Source organism: Heterocephalus glaber, unplaced genomic scaffold (genome assembly GCF_053883595.1).
Source record: "Heterocephalus glaber isolate CG9 unplaced genomic scaffold, H.glaber_assembly_v1.0 deba00000331, whole genome shotgun sequence".
In the NCBI taxonomy this organism is placed as follows: domain Eukaryota; kingdom Metazoa; phylum Chordata; class Mammalia; order Rodentia; family Bathyergidae; genus Heterocephalus; species Heterocephalus glaber.
In genome coordinates, this window is record NW_028258142.1 from 37,806,766 (window position 1) to 37,814,889 (window position 8,124).

Here is an 8,124-nt window from a genome sequence, read left to right on the forward strand (position 1 = left end):
TCCCCTGCCATCCCTTCACCCCCTCCACCCTTCCCAATTTACAAAGACTTTGTTTCCATTTTTTCCTTTTCTCATAATTTTTCCTTTCCCTTCTTTCCTTTCCCCTTCCCCTTCCCCTTCCCCTTTGGGCCTTTTCTTCCTATTTCAAATTATCAGTTATTCATTTTAATCCTTATTTACACTTTCAGTTTCTCACACCAGTAAAAGATTTTAATAGTCTTTGCAAGAGGAAAAAAAAGAAGGTTCTTAACATGCTTTCTCCCTTTAACTCTGTCTTCTGACTTCAGTGCTCCATAGCCCCTTACCTCCCACTCCCTTTCCCCCACTCCCACCCCCATGGCATGACATGTCCCTTCTCTTGGATCTATAGTAACAATCTATCTTTTTAATAGCAGTCCTGATCTATTGGCTTAACCATACCTGAACAATAATAAAACCTAAATTTTATAACAGTAGGCCCAGTGTAGGGAGTAGGTAAAGAGAGCATTCCTCCACTGGTACACTGCCGGATACCGATGAGGAGGGTCAACATCTGCACCCTGCAGAGCCGCTAGGATGTCCTGATCCAGGTTGGAAGGATCCCCCCCACAAAGGAAGAGCCTGCCGGTGGGGTTGGTCACAGGACCTGGCACAGCCTGGGACTTGGAATCCAAGGACATTGTAGCCAGCACAGCTGACATGTCACTCTCCACCCCTGTTTGGTTATTTCCAGGTTTGTCTGCAGCAGGAGCAGGTGCCAACAAGTCATTTTCTGCTATGTTCTTTCTCTTATCTTTAGTTTTCTTATCAGTATTTGGTGTCTTGGAAAGGCCACTAACTTCATTTTGCAAATTCAGTTTATTGAACTCAATCATCAAACTGGAGACACGTGACAGAAGGGCCTGCTCTGTTCCAGGGGTCTCTGGTCTCCCACACAGGGCCCGGCTGGGACTCGGACAGCAGATCCCATTTGGGTTGGTGCGGCACAGGCTTGAGGCTGCTGTGCAGTCTGCCTTAGCCTTGGGCTCCAGGTTCCTGGAAGCATCAGCTGCAGGCTGGTTGTGGTTCTGTGCTGCATTCTGCTGATCTTACATTTCTTCCAGGCTCACGTCACCATGTCCATCTAGAAACGCACCCACGGAAACAGAGTTGCAGCACTGCTGCTCATGGCCAGAGGCAAAGGCTTTCTCTCAGGGGCACTCTTCATTTTTTCCTGTTTCCTATTGAGCCTTTTTGTCCATTTCCTGTTGAGCAAGATACTCTTCTAGTCTTTGCAGCCCCTCCTGAGAAGACAGATCCACAAAGCAGTCCAGAAATTCCCAGTACTCAGCCTAGGGAATCTTCAGCTCATGAGCGAGCTCCCTTCCAACTCTCTCAATGCCTCTTTCCGGGTCAGGCTTCCTGACACTGTGGAAGAAGCCTGCTTTCTCTCGAGGCAGAGTTTTCCAGAGTTTTCGAAAATCTTCTGCCTTGGCTGGACTCAGGGGACCCCCAAAGGCCCTCATGGTCTGCACAGGGTCCTGGGGGTTGGCTCCACAGCAGCCAGCAGGCAAGGCCTTGGCCCTCTGGTCTGAGGACCACAGCTCCCCAATAACAGAAGAGGAGGTATCGTCTGCTCTCAGAAGCGGCATGTAGTAGTGACCCTGTAAATATTCTCTGATCCTTTCTTTTAGTTCTATGGGTTTATTTTTGTTTCTTTCACAAATCACCTCTTCAGGTGTTTTGTTATATTTATTCCTTGTGTTTTTCTCAATCAGAGGGTGTGAAGAAAGCACGTTGACAACTTCCACATTCCCAAACTTACAAGCAAAATGCAGTGGTGTGTCGTACCCCTTGTCAGGAGTGTTCAGATACAGGTCCACGAGGTACTGGATGCGCTCCTGCAACATGCCCATGTCATCATCCGGGTACATAAGCTTCATGAACTCGGGGTTTTCTAGAGTCTCCAGCGTCAGCTGGTAGATAGAAGCATGGTTCGCCTTGGCAGCAACATGCATGACATTGTACCTACATCCTTCCTGTACGATGGTTGGGGGGGTCCCCTGACCCAATTAGGTACCGGGGATTGCTCCAGATGAGGTCGGAGAAGGCCTTTTCTTCTCCCTGCTCCACGGCTTTCTGTAGCTTAGAAGTGAGGTCCTGTGTGCGGGGCTTTTATAACTGTTTGCTCCCTCTTTGTTTATTGTTTCTGATTCGGACAAGCACAAACCATCTTTCCACCCTCCACTGCTGAAGAGTGGAGCCACCTTCACAGGGGACAGTGGGGACGAGGCTCTATTCAGAGAAGGAAAATAATCACAAATTCCTCTAGCAAATTTCTCAGCATCTTCTCTGGTTGGAAAAGCTTTAAACCGGGAACCTTTGATCATTTTGACAGCTTGCAATGCTTCCTTTTTATCTGCATAAACATGGATCCTTTCGGGTGGTTGCCGTGATGGGCCTACACTTCAGGCCAGCTCTGACAATCTCTTCTCTAAGGTCCTCTGGATTCAGGAGCTTCAGCCGGGCCAACACTGCCTCCATTGTCACAGTGCCTGGGCCAGGGCCGGTGGGAGCGCTGCATGGCGGAGTGGGGGGTCCCCCCCAATCCAGGCCCCGAGGCCGCTTCTCCAGCCGCCAGCGCCGCCCACTCGGACGCTGCCACCCACGGCCACAGCATAGCCGCACCGAGCAAAGCAGAGCTAGTCTCGGCCGCCGCCCACCGCGCCGCCCGTCCTGTCCAATGTAGATAACAATTTTGACTAAAAGATGTTGGACTTTTAAATAAATAGTTATTTATGCTTTGAACCATGTGTATAAGAAAGCAGTTCCCAAAACATCTATTGCCTATCAGAATGGAGGACAGGTAGAAGAAACCACACTAATGGTTAAATTAAATATAGGAGCTTCCTCTGGCTACTTGTTGCTGTTTACCAAATAAATTCGAGATAGAGTGGCTTTAGGCAGTATACTGTTAGCTGTCATGTTTCTATGAGTTGACTGATGTCAGTAGCCATCTCTCCCCTGAGAGTCCATGGGTGGTAGTGGGATGGATGTGGGGGGCAGAGTCATTTGAAAGCCTGGCAGGGCTAGACATTCATGATGGCAATCAGCAGCTGTCAGCTGATGCCAGCTGGGAGCTGGGAGCCACACTGGGGCTGTGGAATGGAGGGTCAACACCTGGCTTTTCCATTTGGTTTAGGCTTTGTTTTATGCATGGTAGCTGCCAGGCCTGATAATGATTGCCTCTGAAATTGGCACAGATTACTTTTCCTGCATTCAGTTATTGAGAGGGCACAGTTATATTCAGTAGGGTGGAAAAACAATCCTCTCTTGATGAGAAGTGCAAAGTTACATAGCAGAAGACCATGAAGGGTGGAAATTATTGCTGAGTCACTCTCTGGACAATAAAATCTTCTGCATAACTATAGATATACAGGCAACTGTGACATCATGAATCATCTACCTTAAGCTAAGGAAAGTCTAACATTTAAGTCCCATTTACCCAAATTTTTTTCATACTTTTACAAATAGTACAATTTAATTTTTTTATTCTTTCCACCTAAAGGGTAAAACAAAATTTCCTATTTCTCTGTGTTCTACATTTTCCTTTTATTACAACCATTATCTACTTTCTCCAGTGTAATCAGCACAAATATTCAATTCTAGTGCATAAGATGAACTTTGCTGCCTTGCTAGAGACTTTTTTAGTAGAATCTATATAAAACTGATCTTATGATCCTAACTTACTCTGGAATGGGGTTAAAGGATAAAAAAGTTCCTTCAGCAGACTTCTTGTTATCCACTGCATTCTTAATGTGAAAAATCAGTCTTTCAGGCCTGATTTGGGTTTATAGTTCTTACTGGGAACTATAGTGGAATAACAATAACAGGTGATATTTCTGGAGTGACAGGTGCTGCGCTTAGTGCTTTATGTTTTATTTTATGAGGTAGGCACTCTTATTGATGAAAACACTGAGGCTTAGTGGAGGGAAATAAATTGACCAAAGACACACAGTTAGTGAATCATAGGTTCAAAGCATCTAAGTCTATTGGATAGCAGAAAATGAGTAGTTTCATGCTTAGTGCACATCAGTGTTAGATCAGGCACAAATTCTGATCTGGACTTGCAAAGTGGGCAATGGCTTTCTTAGTGCAAAGTGATTCTCATTTTGACTTAGTTTAAAAACAGCAAAGAGTAGAAATGACATATACCAGATAACAAGCAGGTCCCCCAGAATTCAGTGGCCAATGTAGACCATGGAGAAGACTCCAGAGGTACAGTTTTGCTGTAGGGTCACATAATCCCTCAAGGGGTCACCTCATTACCATACAAGGCAATAATACCTCACTGTGCCCCAGGGTTTTACCTTTGCACCAAAGAAAGCTTGGCCAGGACTCACTATTGATCTGCTTTGGTCTGTAAAACAGTAGCTTCTTTGTTACCTGGGATGCAGGTCACTGTTTTGATTTTTGATAATAACTTCTTAGATAGAATAACATATAAGTATATGGGGGAATAAAACCACTTAACAACAAGTACAGAAAAGGGTATAGTGTAGCCTGCATCAACTGCTCTGAACATATTCATACACCCAGGCACACTCCCGAGGCCCTGGCACTGCTTTTAATGGTGAAGTTGGCACATGGCTCCTGACTCTGGAACAGGGGAAATGGCTCAGGTGCTTGGCCTAAGGAGATGACAGGGAAATATTTGAGCATCAAATTAGATTTAAAACAAAACAAAACTAAACAAAACCAGAATGGCCTGACCCAAAAACTGCTTGTTTTTGTATATATGTGTGACTTATAATATCTACAGACTGTCATGCCTCTTTGCATTATCAATCAATATTACACAAAGAGAAAATAAAGCTGGAATGGAGTGTCCACGGAATATTTGTTAATTTGGAACCACCAACCCCCCGGCTATCAGAGTATTTGTTATTTGAATCAGTGTTGCAGATGATAGCGATAAACATGGGAAGCTTTCCCTGCTGCTGAAGTCTAGCCAGAGCAGACTTCACCATCTCTCCTTTCTACTGTGCTAGCAACAAGACAGTTCTATCTCAGACTTGGGATGACGTGTTAAGAAGTGACCAGTGCCTATAATGGGCCTTTTTATCTTGTAGAGACTGGAAAAATGGCCCAAATAAGGAGACTGTAGCAGCTGCCTGGGTTGTCAAGTAATCAGTCTCACTTTGACTTTCCTGGATTTAGTCACAGGATATTGACAACTAACTGTAGCAATAGCAGAAAGAGAACATTTTTTTTTTAACATTAACAAGTTTTTATTAACTATTACTACAAAGGACATATGTGAGAGGGGAGGTAAAGTTTATGATCATTGAGTAAACATCTTTATGTAACAGTCTTTTCTACCAGTAGCAGGCAGGGGTGGGGTGGGGTAGGGGGGTGGTAGAGGTGTGGGCAGCTTATAAACACTACTGCTCTGTATTCAGTTGGTACACTAAAACCAGGACAATGGAAACACATGTTCTTAAAGCATTGTCACAGGACATGGTCATTTTTTATGACATTCTGAATCATTTTGCAATTACATATGCTACATTAACTAAAACACAGGCATTGTTATTGCACATTTCAAAGTTGAAAGGACACTCGAGTTTAAGACGCAATTTTTAGAGGGGAAGATGACTTTTGAATTGCTTGGCTCAAAAATGCACACTGCCCAGTTCAGGAGAGTGTTATTCAATTTCCATGTGTTTGTGAAGTTCTTGCGGTTTCTTATGGAATTGATCTCATGTTTAATTGCACTATGGTCTGATAACATACACGAGATAACTTCAATTCTTTTGCATTTATTTAAACATATTCTATGAATTAGTATGTGGTCTATTTTGGAGAATGACCCATGTGCAGCCAAAAATAATTTATAGTCTGCTTTTGTGGAGTGGAACACTCCATAGATGTCTATTAAGACCATTTGTTCAAAAGCTTGGTTCAATTCTAGTATTTCATTCTCGATTTTTTGTCTAGATGTTCTGTCTATTTGTGTCAGTGGGTTATTGAGGTCCCCCACTACAATTGTATTAGTGCTTATTTGGTTTTGCATGTCCCTTAATATTTGCTTTGTATAGGTGGGGACATTAGTATTTGGTGCATAAATATTTATGATTGTCATCTCTTTCTCTTGGATTGTTCCCTTTACAAGGATGTAGTGAACATCTTTGTCTCTCTTAATTAGTTTTGTTTTGAAATTTACTTTGTCTGTAAGTAAGGTAGCTACCCCTGCTTTTTTCTGGGTTAGTATCACATTGAGAATTGTTTTCCATCCTTTTGCTTTCAGTCTATGAGTTTCTTTTTGAACTAGGTGCATTTCTTGTATACAGCTTACTGTTGGATTTTGCTCCTTAATCCATTCTGCCAGTCTATTTCTTTTGATTGGTGAATTGAGACCATTAACTTTGATGGTTATAACTGATACGTATGGACTTATCATTGTCATGTTACTTTCCTGTCGTTGACTCTTTTTTATTTTTCTTTCTGTTCCTTTAATTTCTTGCCTTGCCTAATGGATTTGCTCTGTTGGGCCTTATTGAGTTGTGACCTTCATTGTCTTTTTCTAGGATATTTTTTAGAATTGTTTGGAGTGCTGGTTTGGTATTCATGAAGTTTCTCAGGTGTTCTTTGTCATGGAAATATCTTATTTCTCCATCAATTTTTAAAGATAGTTTTGCAGGATACATCAGTATAGGTTGGAGGTTGTTTTCTTTTAGGGCTTGAAATACCTCACTCCATTCCACAAACTTGATGGTTTGTGTTGAAAAGTCTGCTGTGATTCTGATGGGCTTTCCTTTGCATGTGATTTGTTTCTTTTCTCTAATTGCTTGTAGTATTTTGTTCTTCTGTTGGGTTTCCGGCATCTTGATTATTTTATGTATAGGTGTAGTTGTTTTTGATCATGGCTAGTTGGAGTCCTATATGCTTCACTTATCTGTATGTCAAATTCTTTTGCTCTGAGAAGTTTTCTGTCATTAATTCTCTGAACAGTATTTTTTTATGTCATTTGTACTTTCTCCTGCTTTTTTGTGAAATCCTATCAGTCTTATATTATTCTTCTTTGCATCATGTAGGAGCTGTTGGATGGATTTCTTATGGTCCCTTTCTATTTTTAAGAGATCTCTCTTTTCTTGGTCTCTGACTGCCATCCTGTCTTCTATATCTGATATTCTGTCTTCAGATTGGCTCAGTGTCCTGTATATACTTTCAATACAGTTTTTAATCTCCTGGATATCTGTTTGAATCTGTTTCATGGATTCCATTTCTTTCCTATGTTGGGCATTCATGGTTTTCATTTCTGTCCTATGCTAGACACTCATGGCTTCCATCATGGTCTTGAGCTCATCCATTTTTTTTATATGTTACTGTTCTAGAGTCTCTAATCATGTCTTTCATTCTGTTCACCATCTCTAGTTATCTGGGAAGTTACTTCTGTTTTGAATTTTTCTAGAGCCTCATTCATCTGTTTTGTTATTAGTTCAGGGTGTCCAGGTGGTTGATTATCAGACTTTTCCACCTCGTTTCCCCCAGAATTTGCCTTTGGTAAGCTGGAAGTCTGGGATTGTGCCTTACTTAAATGTCTTCTCATTTCTATTTTGCTGTTGGTACTTTCCTTGGTTTAATGCTTGGGTTGATATTTCAATATTGCTTATTGTAAGTATCTTTGTTGCTTGTATTTAGAACCCTTATAGAATGATTGCTTCTCAGAGGTTTCTTCCAGATATAGCTGGTCTCTAGGTTTTGAGTCTCTAATGACTCTGGGGAAATCTCATTTTCATTATACCAGGAAAAATGGCTGATTAGATCAATCACAACACCTTAGCCCAAGTGATACAATCAGCAACAACAATAGTATCAAGGACAGCTTAGAAAATGACAATTTGTAGTACTTATTAATCTATCACCTTTAGATACGTGAATTAAATAAAAATTGAGGACCAGCCCAAAAATATGTTTATAGTGAATAAACTTCAATATAGTAAAACTTTACCCTTCGGGATGGGGACTTAGAATTGGTTGGGAAGGGAGGGATAGACAGGTAGAAGGATACGGAAAGGTTAAAAGTGAAGCCAGAGGACACAGAAAGATCACCCAAACTCTAGGGAACTGTTGAAGACAAGAGGAAAAGACAGAATGAAAGAA

General features: G+C 41.8%; 1 pseudogene; it reads right to left on the bottom strand.

The window, feature by feature from the left end:
• Positions 1-437: 437 nt before the first annotated feature.
• Positions 438-4,988, bottom strand: LOC101702448 (ankyrin repeat and LEM domain-containing protein 2 pseudogene; annotated as a pseudogene).
• Between the last annotated feature and the right edge of the window lie 3,136 nt (positions 4,989-8,124).